General features: G+C 46.2%; 1 protein-coding gene across 3 annotated transcripts in view; it reads right to left on the bottom strand.

Moving 5' to 3' along the window:
* Positions 1-21,612, bottom strand: part of LOC128684470 (glutathione S-transferase 1-1) — a 437,568-nt gene that overhangs the window by 143,812 nt on the left and 272,144 nt on the right. The window lies entirely within an intron of this gene.

Consider the following 21,612-nt stretch of genomic DNA (forward strand, 5'->3'; position numbering starts at 1 on the left):
CTTAGATATTCAACTGAAACTACTCGAAGAGGCGGCTCAACTCTGCCTTTGTAGTTGAAAGTCGATAGTTCAACCCCCAGTACTCGTTCAGTACTCGTTCAGTACTCGTTCAGTACTCACTTAGTACTCGTTCAGTATTCGTTCAGTACTCACTTAGTACTCGTAACTATATAATAGCATTACTACTTTCTACCGCTTCTAGTACCACTTTCACTACCAGCCTTACCACTACCACTGCTTCTAGTACCACTTTCACTACCAGCCTTACCACTACCACTGCTTCTAGTACCACTTTCACTACCAGCCTTACCACTACCACTGCTTCTAGTACCACTTTCACTACCAGCCTTACCACTACCACTGCTTCTAGTACCACTTTCACTACCAGCCTTACCACTACCACTGCTTCTAGTACTACCTCTCCTGGTCCCGTCCCTGTCCTCCCTCGGCTCCCTCACTCTTTCGTGCACAGATAATGGTTGTAATTATAACCAGTGGGTAAGCCAGTGGAGGGCCTTGGTCAGATGACCAAAAGCTCCAGCTGTGGGTCATCTTATGACTAAGACCCACGTCAGGAAACACTTGTCCTGTTTCCTGACAAACATTACCTAACCTGACCTCTTTTGTGTCAGTCCAAGTTGGTCCGAAATATCGTCGTACCCTCCTTTCACCTACACGAGGGTTATTTACGCATCACTCAGTGATCACTGGACTTGTGGGGATAACTCTGAGTGCTTGATTTGCCTATCATGTTAATCACCATTTGTCAAAAACCAGGAAAGTTGTTATTGTGAGAGGACTTGCTGGAGAGGGAGAGATGGAGGAGGGAGTGGAAGAAGTGGAGGGGAAGTGGAAGGTATGGAGGAAAGGAGGGTCTGAAGGGAGGGAAGGGGCGGAGGGGAAGAGAGTTAAATATTTTTCCTGACCTTGACTCTGACCTCTGACCCGTCTTAACCAAAATCGCAAAACTTCCGGCGTCAACCCCCGAGTGCAACAGCCTCGAGGCACTCCAGAAATTATATTATGTAGTTCAGTGCTTACGAACTACACACACACACACAAACACACACACACACACACACACACACACACACACACACACACACACACACACACACACACACACACACACACACACACACAGCAACACAAGGTGGGGTCATCTCCTGGGCAGTCAAAAAAACGTTGAGGACTCTGCCTCGCTAGTGACTGAATCACAAATTAGAGGAGGAAGCAGAGATACAAGATCAATCACTTTGGGAGGTGTTTAGTGTCAAGACTTCCTCAGTCGAACAGGTCGGTGACTTGTATTCTAGAGACAGTCGAGGTGTTTAGTCTCTCATTCTTGACAGAGGATGTTCATAGCCTTGCGATGTTTAGTATGCATACACCTTGCTATGTTTAATACTCCTTGTATATTTAATACCCTGCTGGGCGTTAAACACCTGTCAGACATGTGTTCAGGGGGTATAAAGAGGTGCTGAGCTAAGACCCGCAGGTCTCTCAGCGTTACCTGAAAGAAGCTGTCAACCTTGACTCAGTAGAGAGAGATCGTAATAGAGAGGACTTACAAGGAAGAGAAGAATGACAGTAAAGACGACTCAGTGTGGCCTCATACCGAGCATTTTTCCCATGACACCTGTTGCTGGGCCCCTTAGCAAGCACCACTGCTCCAACCACCAGGAGACAGTGCCCCGCAGTGAGCATAACATGCTGTGCTAGTATGTTTGATGTCCCTCCAGCAAGCATAACACACTGAGACAATTTGTATGACCCTGAAGAGAGCATAACATACCTAGGTAGCATGTTTAGGAATTTACGGCCCTGAAGCCAAAATAACGTGTATTTAAAAGCCCATTAGTGAGCATAACGTGTCGGGCTAGTGTCTTTGGAGGCCCATTAGTGAGCATAATGTGTCAAGCTAGTGTGTATATTATTAGGGCCTAGTAGTGAGCATAACGTTTCGAGGTACTGTGATTGGAGGCCCATTAATGAGCATAATATGTCAAGCTAGTATGTATGGAGGCCCTGCACCGAGTATAATCAAGAGCAAATGGTTGGTGGCCCTGCATTATGTACACTGCAGAGTCCAGAAGGTGGTGACGTATTAACATCACCACCTTCTGAACTCTGCAGTATACATAATGCTTGGCAACACAACGCACTTGAACCCTTGTTGCAACCATAACTGAGCTACACAATACCTGTCTTTCATGCCAAGCATATTCTACATGCTACACGGCATCTAGTGCCCCTGAGGGAGCATTCTTGTCACTCCGTTACGCTCCAGGTCCCCCTCAGCGAGCATTACTCGGTCACGGTCTGGTGCACCAGGGCCCCGTAGTAGGTATACTGGTCACACGATAATGTTAAGCAACTTGAGTTCACGGGTCATGCTTCTCTCTGTCTGTCTGTCTCAGCCTCGTCCTTGAGAAGGTCAGACTAAGATGGGGCTACGTCCCTGGGCCACACTACGTCCTTGGCCCACACTACGTCCCTGGGCCACACTTAGGGAAGAGAAAGGAATTAAATTCCTTTAAGGAATAGACAGATAGATAAATAGATTGACTGAAAAAAATGAGAAGTTTAAACGTGCTTCTCCTCCAGGCTGAGGGACTGACCCCTCAAACATCTCCAGGCTGAGGGACTGACCCCTCAAACATCTCCAGGCTGAGGGACTGACCCTCAAACTTCTCCAGGCCGAGGGACTGACCCCTCAAACATCTCCAGGCTGAGGGACTGACCATCAAACTTCTCCAGGCTGAGGGACTGACCCCTTAAACATCTCCAGGCTGAGGGACTGACCCTCAAACTTCTCCAGGCTGAGGGACTGACCCCTCAAACCTCTCCAGGCTGAGGGACTGACCCCTCAAACCTCTCCAGGCTGAGGGACTGACCCCTCAACTTCTCCAGGCTGAGGGACTGACCCTTCAACTTCTCCAGGCTGAGGGACTGACCCCTCAACTTCTCCAGGCTGATAGACTGACCCCTCAACTTATTAAGGCTGAGGGACTGACCCCTTAACTTCTCCAGGCTGAGGGACTGACCCCCCTCAACATCTCCAGGCTGAGGGACTGACCCCCTCAACATCTCCAGGCTGAGGGACTGACCCCCTCAACATCTCCAGGCTGAGGGACTGACCCCTCAAACCTCTCCAGGCTGAGGGACTGACCCCTCAAACCTCTCCAGGCTGAGGGACTGACCCCTCAACTTCTCCAGGCTGAGGGACTGACCCCTCAACTTCTCCAGGCTGAGGGACTGACCCCTCAACTTCTCCAGGCTGAGGGACTGACCCCTCAACATCTGCAGGCTGAGGGACTGACCCCTCAACATCTGCAGGCTGAGGGACTGACCCCTCAACATATGCAGGCTAAGGGACTGACCCCTCAACATCTCCAGGCTGAGGGACTGACCCCTCAACATCTCCAGGATGAGGGACTGACCCCTCAACATCTCCAGGCTGAGGGACTGACCCCTCAACATCTCCAGGCTGAGGGACTGACCCCTCAACATCTCCAGGCTGAGGGACTGACCCCTCAACATCTCCAGGCCGAGGGACTGACCCCTCAACATCTCCAGGCTGATGGACTGACCCCTCAACTTCTCCAGGCTGAGGGACTGACCCCTCAACTTCTTCAGGCTGAGGGACTGACCCCTCAACTTCTCCAGGCTGAGGGACTGACCCCTTAACTTCTCCAGGCTGAGGGACTGACCCCTCAACTTCTCCAAGCTGAGGGACTGACCCCCTCAACATCTCCAGGCTGAGGGACTGACCCCTCAACTTCTCCAGGCTGTGGGACTGACCCCTTAACTTCTCCAGGCTGACGGACTGACCCCTCAACTTCTCCAAGCTGAGGGACTGATCCCCTCAACATCTCCAGGCTGAGGGACTGACCCCCTCAACATCTCCAGGCTGAGGGACTGACCCCTCAACTTCTCCAAGCTGAGGGACTGACCCCCTCAACATCTCCAGGCTGAGGGGCTGACCCCCTCAACATCTCCAGGCTGAGGGACTGACCCCCTCAACTTCTCCAGGCTGAGGGACTGACCCCCTCAACATCTCCAGGCTGAGGGACTGACCCCCTCAACATCTCCAGGCTGAGGGACTGACCCCCCTCAACATCTCCAGGCTGAGGGACTGACCCCCTCAACATCTCCAGGCTGAGGGACTGACCCCCTCAACATCTCCAGGCTGAGGGACTGACCCCCTCAACATCTCCAGGCTGAGGGACTGACCCCCTCAACATCTCCAGGCTGAGGGACTGACCCCCTCAACATCTCCAGGCTGAGGGACTGACCCCCTCAACATCTCCAGGCTGAGGGACTGACCCCTCAACATCTCCAGGATGAGGGACTGACCCCTCAACATCTCCAGGCTGAGGGACTGACCCCTCAACATCTCCAGGCTGAGGGACTGACCCCTCAACTTCTCCAAGCTGAGGGACTGACCCCCTCAAAATCTCCAGGCTGAGGGACTGACCCCTTAACTTCTCCAGGCTGAGAGACTGACCCCTCAACTTCTCCAAGCTGAGGGACTGACCCCCTCAACATCTCCAGGCTGAGGGACTGACCCCCTCAACATCTCCAGGCTGAGGGACTGACCCCCTCAACATCTCCAGGCTGAGGGACTGACCCCTCAACTTCTCCAGGCTGAGGGACTGACCCCCTCAACTTCTCCAGGCTGAGGGACTGACCCCCTCAACATCTCCAGGCTGAGGGACTGACCCCCCTCAACATCTCCAGGCTGAGGGACTGACCCCCTCAACATCTCCAGGCTGAGGGACTGACCCCCTCAACATCTCCAGGCTGAGGGACTGCCCCCCTCAACATCTCCAGGCTGAGGGACTGCCCCCCTCAACATCTCCAGGCTGAGGGACTGACCCCCTCAACATCTCCAGGCTGAGGGACTGACCCCCTCAACATCTCCAGGCTGAGGGACTGACCCCCTCAACATCTCCAGGCTGAGGGACTGACCCGCTCAACATCTCCAGGCTGAGGGACTGACCCCCTCAACATCTCCAGGCTGAGGGACTGACCCTCTCAACATCTCCAGGCTGAGGGACTGACCCCCTCAACATCTCCAGGCTGAGGGACTGACCCCCTCAACATCTCCAGGCTGAGGGACTGACCCCCTCAACATCTCCAGGCTGAGGGACTGACCCCCTCAACATCTCCAGGCTGAGGGACTGACCCCTCACATCTACATCAGCAGTTCTGTTGTCTCCTCTAAATGTGGCCAATAAAGCAAGTGGTGACTTACTCATCTACCCGCAGTTGTCTCTTACTCATCTACTCGCAGTTGTCTCTTACTCATCTACTCGCAGTTGTCTCTTACTCATCTACTCGCAGTTGTCTCTTACTCATCTACTCACAGTTGTCTCTTACTCATCTACTCGCAGTTGTCTCTTACTCATCTACTCGCAGTTGTCCCTTACTCATCTACTCGCAGTTGTCTCTTACTCATCTATTCGCAGTTGTCTCTTACTCATCTACTCGCAGTTGTCTTACTCATCTACTCGCAGTTGTCTTACTCATCTACTCGCAGTTGTCTTACTCATCTACTCGCAGTTGTCTTACTCATCTACTCGCAGTTGTGTCTTGCTCATCTACTCGCAGTTGTCTCTTACTCATCTACTCGCAGTTGTCTCTTACTCATCTACTCGCAGTTGTCTCTTACTCATCTACTCGGAGTTGTGTCCTATTCATCTACTCGCAGTTGTCTCTTACTCATCTACTCGGAGTTGTGTCTTACTCATCTACTCACAGTTGTGTCTTACACACCTACTCACAGTTGTCTTACTCATCTACTCACAGTTGTGTCTTACTCATCTACTCGAAGTTGTGTCTTACTCATCTACTCGGAGTTGTGTCTTATTCATCTACTCGCAGTTGTCTTACTCATCAACTCGCAGTTGTGTCTTACTCATTTACTCGCAATTGTCTCTTACTCATCTACTCGCAGTTGTCTTACTCATCAACTCGCAGTGTCTTACTCATCTACTCGCAGTTGTCTCTTACTCATCTACTCGCAGTTGTCTCTTACTCATCTACTCGGAGTTGTGTCTTACTCATCTACTCACAGTTGTGTCTTACTCATCTACTCACACTTGTGTTTTACTCATCTCGCAGTTGTGTCTTACTCATCTACTCAAAGTTGTGTCTTACTCATCTCGCAGTTGTGTCTTACTCATCTACTCACAGCTGTGCCTTACTCATCTACTCACAGTTGTGTATTACTCATCTCGCAGTTGTGTCTTACTCATCTACTCGCAGTTGTCTCTTACTCATCTATTGGCAGTTGTGTCTTACTCATCCACTCGGAGTTGTCTTACTCATCTACTCGCAGTTGTCTTACTCATCTACTAGCAGTTGTGTCTTACTCATCTACTCGCAGTTGTGTCTTACTCATCTAATCGGAGTTGTCTTACTCATCTACTCGCAGTTGTGTCTTACTCATCTACTTGCATTTGTCTTACTCATCTACTCACAGTTGTCTCTTACTCATATACTCGGAGTTGTGTCTTATTCATCTACTCGGAATTGTGTCTTACTCATCTACTCGCAGTTGTGTCTTACTCATCTACTCACAGTTGTCTTACTCATCTACTCACAGTTGTGTCTTACTCATCTACTCGTAGTTGTGTCTTACTCATCTACTCGCATTTGTTTTACTCATCCACTCGCAGTTGTCTCACTCATCTACTCGCAGTTGTCTTACTCATCTACTCGCAGTTGTATCTTACTCATCTACTCGCAGTTGTGTCTTACTCATCTACTCGGAGTTGTGTCCTACTCATCTACTCGCAGTTGTGTCTTACTCATCTACTCGCAGTTGCCTTACTCATCAACTCGCAGTTGTGTCTTACTCATCTACTCGCAGTTGTCTCTTACTCGTCTACTCGCAGTTGTCTTACTCATCTACTCGCAGTTGTGTCTTACTCATCTACTCGCAGTTGTCTCTTACTCATCTACTCGCAGTTGTCTTACTCATCTACTCGCAGTTGTGTCTTACTCATCTACTCGCAGTTGTCTCTTACTCATCTACTCGCAGTTGTGTCTTACTCCTCAACTCGCAGTTGTCTCTTACTCATCTACTCGCAGTTGTCTCTTACTCATCTACTCGGAGTTGTCTTACTCATCTACTCACAGTTGTGTCTTACTCATCTCGCAGTTGTGTCTTACTCATCTACTCACAATTGTGTCTCACTCATCTCGCAGTTGTGTCTTACTCATCTACTCACAGTTGTGTCTTACTCATCTACTCACAGTTGTCTTACTCATCTCGCAGTTGTGTCTTACTCATCTACTCGCAGTTGTCTCTTACTCATCTACTCGCAGTTGTGTCTTACTTATCCATTCACAGTTGTGTCTTACTCATCCACTCACAGCTGTGTCTTACTCATCTACTCACAGTTGTGTCTTACTCATCTACTCACAGGTGTGTCTTAACTACTCACAGTTGTCTTACTCATCAATTCACAGTTGTGTCTTACTCATCTACTCACAGTTGTGTCTTACTCATCTATTCACAGTTGTGTCTTACTCATCTACTCACAGTTGTGTCTTACTCATCTACTCACAGTTGTGTCTTACTCATCTATTCACAGTTGTGTCTTACTCATCTACTCACAGTTGTGTCTTACTCATCTACTCACAGTTGTGTCTTACTCATTAACTCACAATTGTGTTTTACTCATCTATTCACAGTTGTGTCTTACTCATCTACTCACAGTTGTGTATTACTCATCTACTCACAGTTGTGTCTTACTCATCTACTCACAGTTGTCTTACTCATCTACTCACAGTTGTGTCTTACTCATCTACTCACAGTTGTGTCTTACTCATCTACTCACAGTTGTGTCTTACTCATCTACTCACAGTTGTGTCTTACTCATCTACTCACAGTTGTGTCTTACTCATCTACTCACAGTTGTGTCTTACTCATCTACTCACAGTTGTGTCTTACTCATCTACTCACAGTTGTGTCTTACTCATCTACTCACAGTTGTGTCTTACTCATCTACTCACAGTTGTCTTACTCATCTACTCACAGTTGTGTCTTACTCATCTACTCACAGTTGTGTCTTACTCATCTACTCACATTTGTGTCTTACTCATCTACTCACAGTTGTGTCTTACTCATCTACTCACAGCTGTGTCTTACTCATCTACTCACAGTTGTGTCTTACTCGTCTACTCACAGTTGTGTCTTACTCATCTACTCACAGTTGTGTCTTACTCATCTACTCACAGTTGTGTCTTACTCATCTACTCACAGTTGTGTCTTACTCATCTACTTACAGTTGTGTCTTACTCATCTACTCACAGTTGTGTCTTACTTATCTACTCACAGTTGTGTCTTACTCATCTACTCACAGTTGTGTCTTACTCATCTACTCACAGTTGTGTCTTACTCATCTACTCACAGTTGTGTCTTACTCATCTACTCACAGTTGTGTCTTACTCATCTACTCACAGTTGTGTCTTACTCATCTACTCACAGTTGTGTCTTACTCATCTACTCACAGTTGTGTCTTACTCATCTATTCACAGTTGTGTCTTACTCATCTACTCACAGTTGTGTCTTACTCATCTACTCACAGTTGTGTCTTACTCATCTACTCACAGTTGTGTCTTACTCATCTACTCACAGTTGTGTCTTACTCATCTACTCACAGTTGTGTCTTACTCATCTACTCACAGTTGTGTCTTACTCATCTTCTCACTGTTGTGTCTTACTAATCTACTCACTGTTGTCTTACTCTTCTACTCACAGTTGTGTCTTACTCATCTACTCACAGTTGTGTCTTACTCATCTACTCACAGTTGTGTCTTAATCATCTACTCACAGTTGTGTCTTACTCATCTACTCACAGTTGTGTCTTACTCATCTACTCACAATTGTGTCTTACTCATCTACTCACAGTTGTGTCTTACTCATCTACTCACACTTGTCTTACTCATCTACTCACAGTTGTCTTACTCATCTACTCACAGTTGTCTTACTCATCTTCTCAAAGTTGTCTTACTCATCTACTCACAGTTGTCTTACTCATCTACTCACAGTTGTCTTACTCATCTACTCACAGTTGTCTTACTCATCTACTCACACTTGTCTTACTCATCTACTCACACTTGTCTTACTCATCTACTCACACTTGTCTTACTCATCTACTCACACTTGTCTTACTCATCTACTCACACTTGTCTTACTCATCTACTCACAGTTGTCTTACTCATCTACTCACAGTTGTCTTACTCATCTACTCACACTTGTCTTACTCATCTACTCACACTTGTCTTACTCATCTACTCACACTTGTCTTACTCATCTACTCACACTTGTCTTACTCATCTACTCACACTTGTCTTACTCATCTACTCACACTTCTCTTACTCATCTACTGACAGCTGTCTTACTCATCTACTGACAGTTGTCTTACTCATCTACTCACAGTTGTCTTACTCATCTACTCACACTTGTCTTACTCATCTACTCACACTTGTCTTACTCATTTACTCACACTTGTCTTACTCATCTACTCACACTTGTCTTACTCATCTACTCACACTTGTCTTACTCATCTACTCACACTTGTCTTACTCATCTACTCACACTTGTCTTACTCATCTACTCACAGTTGTCTTACTCATCTACTCACACTTGTCTTACTCATCTACTCACACTTGTCTTACTCATCTACTCACACTTGTCTTACTCATCTACTCACACTTGTCTTACTCATCTACTCACACTTGTCTTACTCATCTACTCACAGTTGTCTTACTCATCTACTCACACTTGTATTACTCATCTACTCACACTTGTCTTACTCATCTACTCACACTTGTCTTACTCATCTACTCACAGTTGTCTTACTCATCTACTCACAGTTTTCTTACTCATCTACTCACACTTGTCTTACTCATCTACTCAAAGTTGTCTTACTCATCTACTCACACTTGTCTTACTCATCTACTCACACTTGTCTTACTCATCTACTCACAGTTGTCTTACTCATCTACTCACAGTTGTCTTACTCATCTACTCACACTTGTCTTACTCATCTACTCACAGTTGTCTTACTCATCTACTCACACTTGTCTTACTCATCTACTCACACTTGTCTTACTCATCTATTCACACTTGTCTTACTCATCTACTCACACTTGTCCTACTCATCTACTCACACTTGTCTTACTCATCTACTCACAGTTGTCTTACTCATCTACTCACACTTGTCTTACTCATCTACTCACACTTGTCTTACTCATCTACTTACACTTGTCTTACTTATCTACTCACACTTGTCTTACTCATCTACTCACACTTGTCTTACTCATCTACTCACAGTTGTCTTACTCATCTACTCACACTTGTCTTACTCATCTACTCACACTTGTCTTACTCATCTACTCACAATTGTCTTACTCATCTACTCACAGTTGTCTTACTCATCTACTCACAGTTGTCTTACTCATCTACTCACACTTGTCTTACTCATCTACTCACACTTGTCTTACTCATCTACTCACACTTGTCTTACTCATCTGCTCACACTTGTCTTACTCGTCTACTCACACTTGTCTTACTCATCTACTCACACTTGTCTTACTCATCTACTCACACTTGTCTTACTCATCTACTCACAGTCGTCTTACTCATCTACTCACACTTGTCTTACTCATCTACTCACACTTGTCTTACTCATCTACTCACACTTGTCTTACTCATCTACTCACACTTGTCTTACTCATCTACTCACACTTGTCTTACTCATCTACTCACACTTGTCTTACTCATCTACTCACACTTGTCTTACTCATCTACTCACAACTGTCTTACTCATCTATTCACACTTGTCTTACTCATCTGCTCACACTTTTCTTACTCATCCACTCACACTTGTCTTACTCATCTACTCACACTTGTTGTCGCTCTTCATTCATAGTAGATTTTTTTTTTTTGAACTGTTTGCAAGGGTGTTAAAGGAATGTAAAGAGGAACTTAGCATACCTTTGGCTAATCTTTTTAACATATCACTACAAACTGGCATAGTGCCTGATAAGTGGAAAATGGCAAATGTAATACCTATTTACAAGGTGACAGGTCCTTGGCTTCGAACTATAGACCAATAAGCCTTACCTCCATAGTGGGAAAATTTATGGAATCAATAATTGCCGAAGCAATTCGTAGCCATCTTGACAGGCACAGATTGATTAATGATTCTCAACATGGTTTTACAAAGGGGCGTTCCTGTCTTACGAATTTACTAACATTTTTCACTAAGGTGTTTGAGGAGGTAGATCATGGTAATGAATATGATATTGTGTATATGGACTTCAGTAAGGCTTTCGATAGAGTTCCACACCAGAGGCTATTGAGGAAACTTAGGGCACACGGAATAGGAGGAGAAATTTTTTCCTGGGTAGAGACATGGCTGACAAATAGACAGCAGAGTTTGCATAAATGGGGAGAAATCAGAATGGGGGCACGTCATAAGCGGTGTTCCTCAGGGGTCAGTGTTGGGCCCGTTGTTGTTCACAATTTACATAAACGACATAGATGAGGGAATAAATAGCGACATAAGCAAATTTGCTGATGACACCAAAATACGCCGTCCAATTCATTCTAATGAGGACACTAGAGCACTCCAGGATAATTTGAATAGACTGACGCAAAGGTCGGAGAAGTGGCAGATGCAGTTTAATATTGACAAATGCAAAGTTCTAAATGTTGGACAGTTAAATAACCATGCCACATATAAACTAATACTACCGATTGCGAAAAGGATTTAGTAGTTCTGGTTAGCAGTAACCTAAAACCAAGACAACAGTGCATTAGTGTTCGCAATAAAGCTAACAGAATTCTTGGCTTCATATCTAGAAGTATAAATAATAGAAGTATAAATAATATATATCCTTGGTTAGACCTCATTTAGATTATGCTGCACAGTTCTGGTCACCGTATTACAGAATGGATATAAATGCTCTGGAAAACGTACAAAGGAGGATGACAAAGATGATCCCATGTATCAGAAATCTTCCCTATGAGGATAGACTGAAGGCCCTGAATCTGCACTCTCTCGAAAGGCGTAGAATTAGGGGGGATATGATCGAGGTGTATAAATGGAAAACAGGAATAAATAAAGGGGATGTAAATAGTGTGCTGAAAATTTCCAGCCAAGACAGGACTCGCAGCAATGGTTTCAAGTTGGAAAAATTCAGATTCAGGAAGGATATAGGAAAGTACTGGTTTAGTAATAGAGTTGTGGATGAGTGGAACAAACTCCCGAGTACAGTTATTGAGGCTAAAAGGTTGTGTAGTTTTAAAAATAGGTTAGATAAATACATGGGTGTGGGTGGGTGTGAGTTGGACCTGACTAGCTTGTGCTGCTGGGTCTGGTACAGTGATCCATCCTTGAGTGGAGATGACCAGACTGGGTGGGTCATTGGTCTAATCCGGGGGGGGGACATGGACCTGCTCCGCATGGGTCAGTAGGCCTGTTGCAGTGTTCCTTCTTTCTTATGTTCTTATGTTATTGTAGCTATAACTGCATGATTGTATGATAATTATTGTAGGTATAATTGTATGATTATTGTAGACAGATTTATTCCAGCTATTAACCCAGAAGTGTTAGTAACCCAGAAGTGTTAGTAACCCAGAAGTGTTAGTAACCCAGAAGTGTTAGTAACCCAGAAGTGTTAGTAACCCAGAAGTGTTATTAACCCAGAACTCTTAGTAACCCAGAAGTGTTAGTAACCCAGAAGTGTTATTAACCCAGAACTCTTAGTAACCCAGAAGTGTTAGTAACCCAGAAGTGTTATTAACCCAGAAGTGTTAGTAACCCAGAAGTGTTAGTAACCCAGAACTGTTAGTAACCCAGAACTGTTAGTAACCCAGAAGTGTTAGTAACTCAGAAGTGTTAGTAACCCAAAAGTGTTAGTAACTCAGAAGTGTTAGTAACCCAGAACTGTTAGTAACCGAGAAGTGTTAGTAACCCAGAAGTGTTAGTAACCCAGAAGTGTTAGTAACCCAGAAGTATTAGTAACCAGAAGTGTTAGTAACCCAGATGTGTTAGTAACAAAGAAGTGTTAGTAACCCAGAAGTGTTAGTAACCCAGAAGTATTAGTAACCCAGAAGTGTTAGTAACACAGAAGTGTTAGTAACCCAGAAGTGTTAGTAACCCAGAAGTGTTAGTAATCCAAAAGTGTTAGTAACCCAGAAGTGTTAGTAACCCAGAAGTGTTAGTAACCCAGAAGTGTTAGTAACCCAGAAGTGTGGGTAACCAGAAGTGTTAGTAACTCAGAAGTGTTAGTAACCCAGAAGTGTTAGTAACTCAGAAGTGTTAGTAACTCAGAAGTGTTAGTAACCCAGAAGTGTTAGTAACCAGAAGTGTTAGTAACCCAGAAGTGTTAGTAACCCAGAAGTGTTAGTAACCCAGAAGTGTTAGTAACTCAGAAGTGTTAGTAACCCAGAAGTGTTAGTAACCCAGAAGTGTTAGTAACCCAGAAGTGTTAGTAACCCAGAAGTGTTAGTAACCCAGAAGTGTTAGTAACCCAGAAGTGTTAGTAACCAGAAGTGTTAGTAACTCAGAAGTGTTAGTAACTCAGAAGTGTTAGTAACCCAGAAGTGTTAGTAACTCAGAAGTGTTAGTAACCCAGAAGTGTTAGTAACTCAGAAGTGTTAGTAACTCAGAAGTGTTAGTAACCCAGAAGTGTTAGTAACCCAGAAGTGTTAGTAACCCAGAAGTGTTAGTAACTCAGAAGTGTTAGTAACTCAGAAGTGTTAGTAACCCAGAAGTGTTAGTAACCCAGAAGTGTTAGTAACCAGATGTGTTAGTAACCCAGAAGTGTTAGTAACCCAGAAGTGTTAGTAACTCAGAAGTGTTAGTAACCCAGAACTGTTAGTAACCCAGAAGTGTTAGTAACCCAGAAGTGTTAGTAACCCAGAAGTGTTAGTAACTCAGAAGTGTTAGTAACCCAGAAGTGTTAGTAACCCAGAAGTGTTAGTAACCCAGAAGTGTTAGTAACTCAGAAGTGTTAGTAACCCAGAAGTGTTAGTAACTCAGAAGTGTTAGTAACCTAGAAGTGTTAGTAACTCAGAAGTGGTAGCAACTCAGAAGTGTTAGTAACCCAGAAGTGTTAGTAACCCAGAAGAGTTAGTAACTCAGAAGTGTTAGTATCCCAGAAGTGTTAGTAACTCAGAAGTGTTAGTAACCCAGAAGTGTTAGTAACCCAGAAGTGTTAGTAACCCAGAAGTGTTAGTAACCCAGAAGTGTTAGTAACCCAGAAGTGTTAGTAACCCAGAAGTGTTAGTAACCCAAAAGTGTTAGCAACCCAGAAGTGTTAGTAACTCAGAAGTGTTAGTATCCCAGAAGTGTTAGTAACCAGAAGTGTTAGTAACCCAGAAGTGTTAGTAACCCAGAAGTGTTAGTAACCCAGAAGTGCTAGTAACCCAGAAGTGTTAGTAACCCAGAAGTGTTAGTAACCCAGAAGTGTTAGTAACCCAGAAGTGTTAGTAACTCAGAAGTGTTAGCAACTCAGAAGTGTTAGTAACCCAGAAGTGTTAGTAACCCAGAAATGTTAGTAACCCAGAAGTGCTAGTAACCCAGAAGTGTTAGTAACCCAGAAGTGTTAGTAACTCAGAAGTGTTAGTAACCCAGAAGTGTTAGTAACCTAGAAGTGTTAATAATCCAGATGTGTTAGTAACCCAGAAGTGTTAGTAACCTAGAAGTGTTAGCAACCTAGAAGTGTTAGTAAACTAGGAGTGTTAGTAATCCAGAAGTGTTATTAACCCAGAAGTGTTAGTAACCCAGAAGTGTTAGTAACCCAGAAGTGTTAGTAACCTAGGAGTGTTAGTAACCTAGAAGTGTTAGCAACCTAGAAGTGTTAGTAACCTAGAAGTGTTAGTAACCCAGAAGTGTTAGTAACCCAGAAGTGTTAGTAACCCAGAAGTGTTAGTAACCCAGAAATGTTAGTAACCCAGAAGTGTTAGTAACCTAGGAGTGTTAGTAAACTAGGAGTGTTAGTAACTCAGGATGCTAGTAACCCAGAAGTGTTAGTAACCGAGGATGCTAGTAACCCAGAAGTGTTAGTAACCCAGGATGCTAGTAACCCAGAAGTGTTAGTAACCCAGGATGCTAGTAACCCAGAAGTGTTAGTAACCCAGGATGCTAGTAACCCAGAAGTGTTAGTAACCCAGGAATGTTAGTAACAGAGGAGTTTTAGTAAGCCAGGAATGTTAGTAACCCAGAAGTGTTAGTAACCCACGAGTGTTAGTAACCTACGAGTGTTAGTAACCCAGGAGTGTTAGTAACCCAGGAGTGCTAATAACCCAGGAGTGTTAGTAACCCAGGAGTGTTAGCAACCCAGGAGTGTTAGTAACCCAGGAGTGTTAGTAACTCAGGAGTGTTAGTAACCCAGAAGTAATAGCAACCCAGGAGTGTTAGTAACCCAGGAGTGTTAGTAACCCAGGAGTGATAGTAACCCAGGAGTGTTAGTAACCCAGGAGTGTTAGTAACCCAGGAGTGATAGTAACCCAGGAGTGTTAGTAACCCAGGAGTGTTAGTAACCCAGGAGTAATAGCAACCCAGGAGTGTTAGTAACCCAGGAGTGTTAGTAACCCAGGAGTGTTAGTATCCCTGGAGTGTTAGTAACCCAGAAGTGTTAGTAACCCAGGAGTGTTAGTAACCCAGGAGTGTTAGTAACCCAGGAGTGTTAGTAGCCTAGGAGTGTTAGTAACCCAGGAGTGTTAGTAACCCAGGAGTGTTAGTAGCCCAGGTGTGTTAGTAGCCCAGGAGTGATAGTAACCCAGAAGTGTTAATAACCCAGGAGTGTTAGTAACTCAGAAGTGTTAGTAACCCAGAAGTGTTAGTAACTCAGGAGTGTTAGTAACCCAGGAGTGTTAGTAACCCAGGAGTTATAGTAACCCAGGAGTGTTAGTAACTCAGGAGTGTTAGTAACCCAGAAGTGTTAGTAACCAATAAGTGTTAGTAACTCAGAAGTGTTAGTAACCGAGAAATGTTAGTAACCCAGAAGTGTTAGTAACCCAGAAGTGTTAGTAACAAAGAAGTGCTAGTAACCCAGGAGTGTTAGTAAGCCAGGAGTTATAGTAACCCAGAAGTGTTAGTAACCCAGAAGTGTTAGTAACTCAGAAGTGCTACTAACCCAGAAGTGTTAGTAAGCCAGATGTGCTAGTAACCCAGGAATGTTAGTATGCCAGAAGTGCTAGTAACCTAGAAGTGTTAGTAACCCAGGAGTGATAGTAAGCTAAGAGTGTTAGTAACCCAGAAGTGTTAGTAACTCAGGAGTGTTATTAACCCAGGAGTGTTAGTAACCCAGGAGTTATAGTAACCCAGGAGTGTTAGTAACTCAGGAGTGTTAGTAACCCAGAAGTGTTAGTAACCAATAAGTGTTAGTAACTCAGAAGTGTTTGTATCCCAAGAGTTACAGTAACCCAGGAGTGTTAGTAACCGAGAAGTGTTAGTAACCCAGAAGTGTTAGTAACCCAGAAGTCTTAGTAACTCAGAAGTGCTAGTAACCCAGAAGTGTTAGTAAGCCAGAAGTGCTAGTAACCCAGGAGTGTTAGTATGCCAGAAGTGCTAGTAACCTAGAAGTGTTAGTAACCCAGGAGTGATAGTAAGCTAAGAGTGTTAGTAACCCAGGAGTGTTAGTAACCCAGGAGTGATAGTAAGCTAAGAGTGTTAGTAACCCTGAAGTGTTAGTAAGCCAGGAGTGTTAGTAAGCCAGGAGTGTTAGTAACCCAGAAGTGTTAGTAACTCAGAAGTGATAGTAACCCAGAAGTGTTAGTAACCCAGGAGTGACAGTAACCAAGGAGTGTTAGTAACCCAGGAGTGATAGTAACCCAGGAGTGATAGTAAGCTAAGAGTGTTAGTAACCCAGAAGTGTTAGTAAGCCAGAAGTGTTAGTAACCCAGGAGTGTTAGTAAGCCAGAAGTGTTAGTAACCCAGGAGTGTTAGTAAGCCAGGAGTGTTAGTAACTCAGGAGTGTTAATAACTCAGAAGTGTTAGTAACCCAGAAGTGTTAGTAACCCAGGAGTGTTAGTAACCCAGGAGTGTTAGTAACTCAGAAGTGTTAGTAACCCAGAAGTGTTAGTAATCCATGAGTATTAGTAACCCAGGAGTGTTAGTAAGTCAGAAGTGTTAGCAACCCAGGAGTGTTAGTAAGCCAGAAGTGCTAGTAACCCAGGAGTGTTAGTAACCCAGGAGTGTTAGTAACCCAGAAGTGCTAGTAATCCAGGAGTGTTAGTAACCCAGGAGTGATAGTAACCCAGGAGTGATAGTAACCCAGGAGTGATAGTAACCCAGGAGTGATAGTAAGCTAAGAGTGTTAGTAACTCAGAAGTGTTAGTAAGCCAGGAGTGTTAGTAACCCAGGAGTGTTTGTAACTCAGAAGTGTTAGTAACCCAGAAGTGTTAGTAACCCAGGAGTGTTAGCAACCCAGGAGTGTTATTAAACCAGGAGTGATAGTAAGCCAGGAGTGTTTGTAACCCAGGAGTGATAGTAACCCAGGAGTGTTAGTAACCCAGGAGTGATAGTAACCCAGGATTGTCAGTAACCCAAGAGTGACAGTAAGACACGAGTGTTAGTAACCCAGGAGTGTTAGTAACCCAGGAGTGTTAGTAACCCAGAAGTGTTAGTAACTCAGAAGTGTTAGTAACCCAGAAGTGTTAGTAACCCAGAAGTGTTAGTAACCCAGGAGTGTTAGTAACCCAGGAGTGTTAGTAAGCCAGAAGTGCTAGTAACTCAGGAGTGTTAGTAACCCAGAAGTGTTAGTAACTCAGAAGTGTTAGTAACCCAGAAGTGTTAGTAACTCAGAAGTGTTAGTAACCCAGAAGTGTTAGTAACCCAGGAGTGTTAGTAACCCAGAAGTGTTAGTAACTCAGAAGTGTTAATAACCCAGAAGTGTTAGTAACTCAGAAGTGTTAGTAACCCAGAAGTGTTAGTAACCCAGAAGTGTTAGTAACCCAGAAGTGTTAGTAACTCAGAAGTGTTAGTAACCCAGGAGTGTTAGTAACTCAGAAGTGTTAGTAACCCAGGAGTGTTAGTAACTCAGAAGTGTTAGTAACCCAGGAGTGTTAGTAAGCCAGAAGTGCTAGTAACCCATGAGTGTTAGTAGCCCACGAGGGTTAGTAACCCAAAATAACCTAACAATGCCAGCCAGTGTGGTTTATCTCCACGAGTTTTCTTTAGATTCTCTAGAATAAGCCATGATAACCAGAATAATCCAGGATAGTTAAGCCGTGAATACCAGATACGATAAAGAAGGTGGGTGGGTGGGTCCATGAAGCTGACAGGGTGGGTAGGTGGGTCCTTGAAGCTGACAAGGTGGGTAGGTGGGTCCTTGAAGCTGACAGGGTGGGTGGGTGGGTCCTTGAAGCTTACTGGGTGGGTAGGTGGGTCCTTGAAGCTGACAGGATGGGTGGGTGGGTCCTTGAAGCTGACAGGGTGGGTGGGTGGATCCTTGAAGCTGACAGGGTGGGTGGAGTGGGTCCTTGAAGCTGACAAGGTGGGCGGTTGGATCCTTGAAGCTGACAGGGTGGGTGGAGTGGGTCCTTGAAGCTGACCGGGTGGGTGGAGTGGGTCCTTGAAGCTGACAGGGTGGGTGGAGTGGGTTAAGGAGAAAGGCGGACTGGGAACACCCTCTGGTTGCCCATAAATTAAGTCTGCTTTGAAGACCTGTAGAGAGGGAGGAATGTAGGGGTGGGAGGGAGGGAGGGAGGAATGTAGAGGTGGGAGGGAGTGAGGGAGGGAGGAATGAAGAGGTGGGAGGGAGAGAGGGAGGGGGGAATGTAGGGGTGGGAGGGAGAAAGGGAAGGATGATTGGAGGGGTGGGAGGGAGAGAGGGATGGAGGAATGTAGAGGTGGGAGGGAGTGAGGGAGGGAGGAATGAAGAGGTGGGAGGGAGAGAGGGAGGGGGGAATGTAGGGGTGGGAGGGAGAAAGGGAAGGATGATTGGAGGGGTGGGAGGGAGAGAGGGATGGAGGAATGTAGAGGTGGGAGGGAGAGAGGGATGGAGGAATGTAGAGGTGGGAGGGAGAGAGGGATGGAGGAATGTAGAGGTGGGAGGGAGTGAGGGAGGGAGGAATGAAGAGGTGGGAGGGAGAGAGGGAGGGGGAATGTAGGGGTGGGAGGGAGAAAGGGAAGGATGATTGGCGGGGTGGGAGGGAGAGAGGGATGGAGGAATGTAGAGGTGAGTGGGAGAGAGAGAGGGAGTAATGTAGGGGTTGGAGGGAGAGAGGGAGGGAGGAATGCAGAGGTGGGAGGAAGAGAGGGAGGGAGGAATGTAGGGGTGGGAGGAAGAGAGGGAGGGAGGAATGTAGGGGTGGGAGGGAGAGAGAGAGGATGGAATGTAGGGGTTGGAGGGAGAGAGGGAAGGAGGAATGTAGGAGTGGGAGAGAGGGAGGGAAGAATGTAGGGGTGGGAGGCAGATAGGGAAGGAGGAATGTAGAGGTGGGAGGGAGAGAGGGAGGGAGGAATGTAGGGGTGGGAGGGAGAGAGGGAGGGAGGAATGTAGGGGTATGAGGGAGAGAGTGAGGGTGGAATGTAGGGGTGGGAGGGAGAGAGGGAAGGAGGAATGTAAGGGTGGGAGGCAGATAGGGATGGAGGAATGTAGTGGTGGGAGGAAGAGAGGGAGGGAGTAATGTAGAGGTGGGAGGGAGAGAGGGAGGGAGGAATGTAGGGGTGGGAGGGAGAGAGGGAGGGAGGAATGTAGGGGTGGGAGGGAGAGAGGGAGGGAGGAATGTAGGGGTGGGAGGGAGAGAGGGAGGCTGGAATGTAGGGGTTGGAGGGAGAGAGGGAATGAAGAATGTAGGGGTGGGAGAGAGGGAGGGAAGAATGTAGGGGTGGGAGGCAGATAGGGAAGGAGGAATGTAGAGGTGGGAGGGAGAGAGGGAGGGAGGAATGTAGGGGTGGGAGGGAGAGAGGGAGGGAGGAATGTAGGGGTATGAGGGAGAGAGTGAGGGAGGAATGTAGGGGTGGGAGGGAGAGAGAGTAGGAGGAATGTAGGGGTGGGAGGGAGAGAGGGAGGGAGGAATGTAAGGGTGGGAGAGAGAGAGGGAGGGAGGAATGTAGAGGTGGGAGAGAGAGAGGGAAAGAGGAATGTAGAGGTGGCAGGGAGAGAGGGAGGGAGGAATGTAGAGGTGGCAGGGAGAGAGGGAAGGAGGAATGTAGAGGTGGGAGGGAGAGAGGGAGGGAGTAATGTAGAGGTGGGTGAGAGGGAGGAATGTAGGAGTGGAAGAGAAAAAGGGAGGGAGAAATGTATAGGTGGGAGAGAGGGAGGAATGTACAGGTGGGAGGGAGAAAGGGAGGGAGAAATGTAGAAGTGGGAGGGAGAGAGGAAGGGAGGAATGTAGTGGTGGCAGGGAGAGAGGGAGGGAGGAATGTAGAGGAGGGAGGGAAAAAGGGAGGGAGAAATGTAGAGGTGGGAGGGAGAGAGAGGGAGGAATGTAGGGGTGAGGGAGGGAGGAATGTCGGGGTGGGGGATGGAGGAATATATGGGTGGGGGAGGGAGGAATGTAGGGATGGGGGAGGGAGGAATATAGGGGTGGAGGAGGGAGGAATGTAGGGGTGGGGGAGACAGGAATATCGGGGAGGGGGAGGGAGGAATGTAGGGATGGAGGGGAGAGGAATATTGGGGTGGGGGAGGGAGGAATGCAGGGGTGGGGGAGGGAGGAATATAGGGGTGGGAGAGAGAGAGAGATATAGGGGTGGGAAGGGAGGAATGTAAGGATGGGGGAGAGAGGAATATAGGGGTGGGGGAGGGAGGAATTTAGGGGTGGGGGAGGGATGAATGTAGGAGTGGGGGAGGGAGGAATGTAGGGGTGGGGGAGGGAGGAATGTAGGGGTGGGGAGGGAGGAAGGGAAGAATGTAGGGGTGGGGGAGGTAGGTAGGGAGGATTGTAGGGGTGGGGGAGGGAGTAATGTAGGGGTGTTAGCATAGTTCCTGATCCCTTACATGTGCTGTATAGCTTGTATGAGTATTATATTTCCATCCATAAGTTTTACATACATGACCCCTTGCTAGGCTCAGTGAGTAGCTTGTGTGACATCACGTGATGCCGTTGTGAGTGCTGTGCTCCCTTGATCATTCTCACTCCATGCTTAGGTCTACAACAGTCAACACACGGCAGGCTGGGCTACTCCTCTTCACCCTCTGCTAATATATGTGTTACCATCCAACAAGTGTGTTTAACTCCAACCATCACGTCTCCACAAACCCTCCCAACAAATGGTGGCAGCGGTGTGGGTGTAAAATTGTTAATTACGCCGATGTATGGAGATATCCTTCTAACAGCCACCAGACATTTTGTGTGCGCCAGCAGGCCGACCTCGCTACCAGCTGCTCAGTCAAGCATCCACCAGCCTGTTTGCTTCCTACATACTGGTCAGTCTTTGTCTTAGTGTTTTATTTGCTTATTTGCATTACTTCCAAGGGGTTGACCCGGGTTTACAAATTAAGCCAAGCCAGTCTGTGGGGTGGAGTCACCTCTATACCATCCAGCCTGTCTTAAGTACCAGCCTTGCCTGCTAGCCAGCTTTCCACCCCTGATATGCTCATCGTTAAAAGTTCTCAAGCCAGCGAGGTGTC

This window comes from Cherax quadricarinatus, chromosome 4 (genome assembly GCF_038502225.1).
Source record: "Cherax quadricarinatus isolate ZL_2023a chromosome 4, ASM3850222v1, whole genome shotgun sequence".
Lineage (NCBI taxonomy): Eukaryota > Metazoa > Arthropoda > Malacostraca > Decapoda > Parastacidae > Cherax > Cherax quadricarinatus.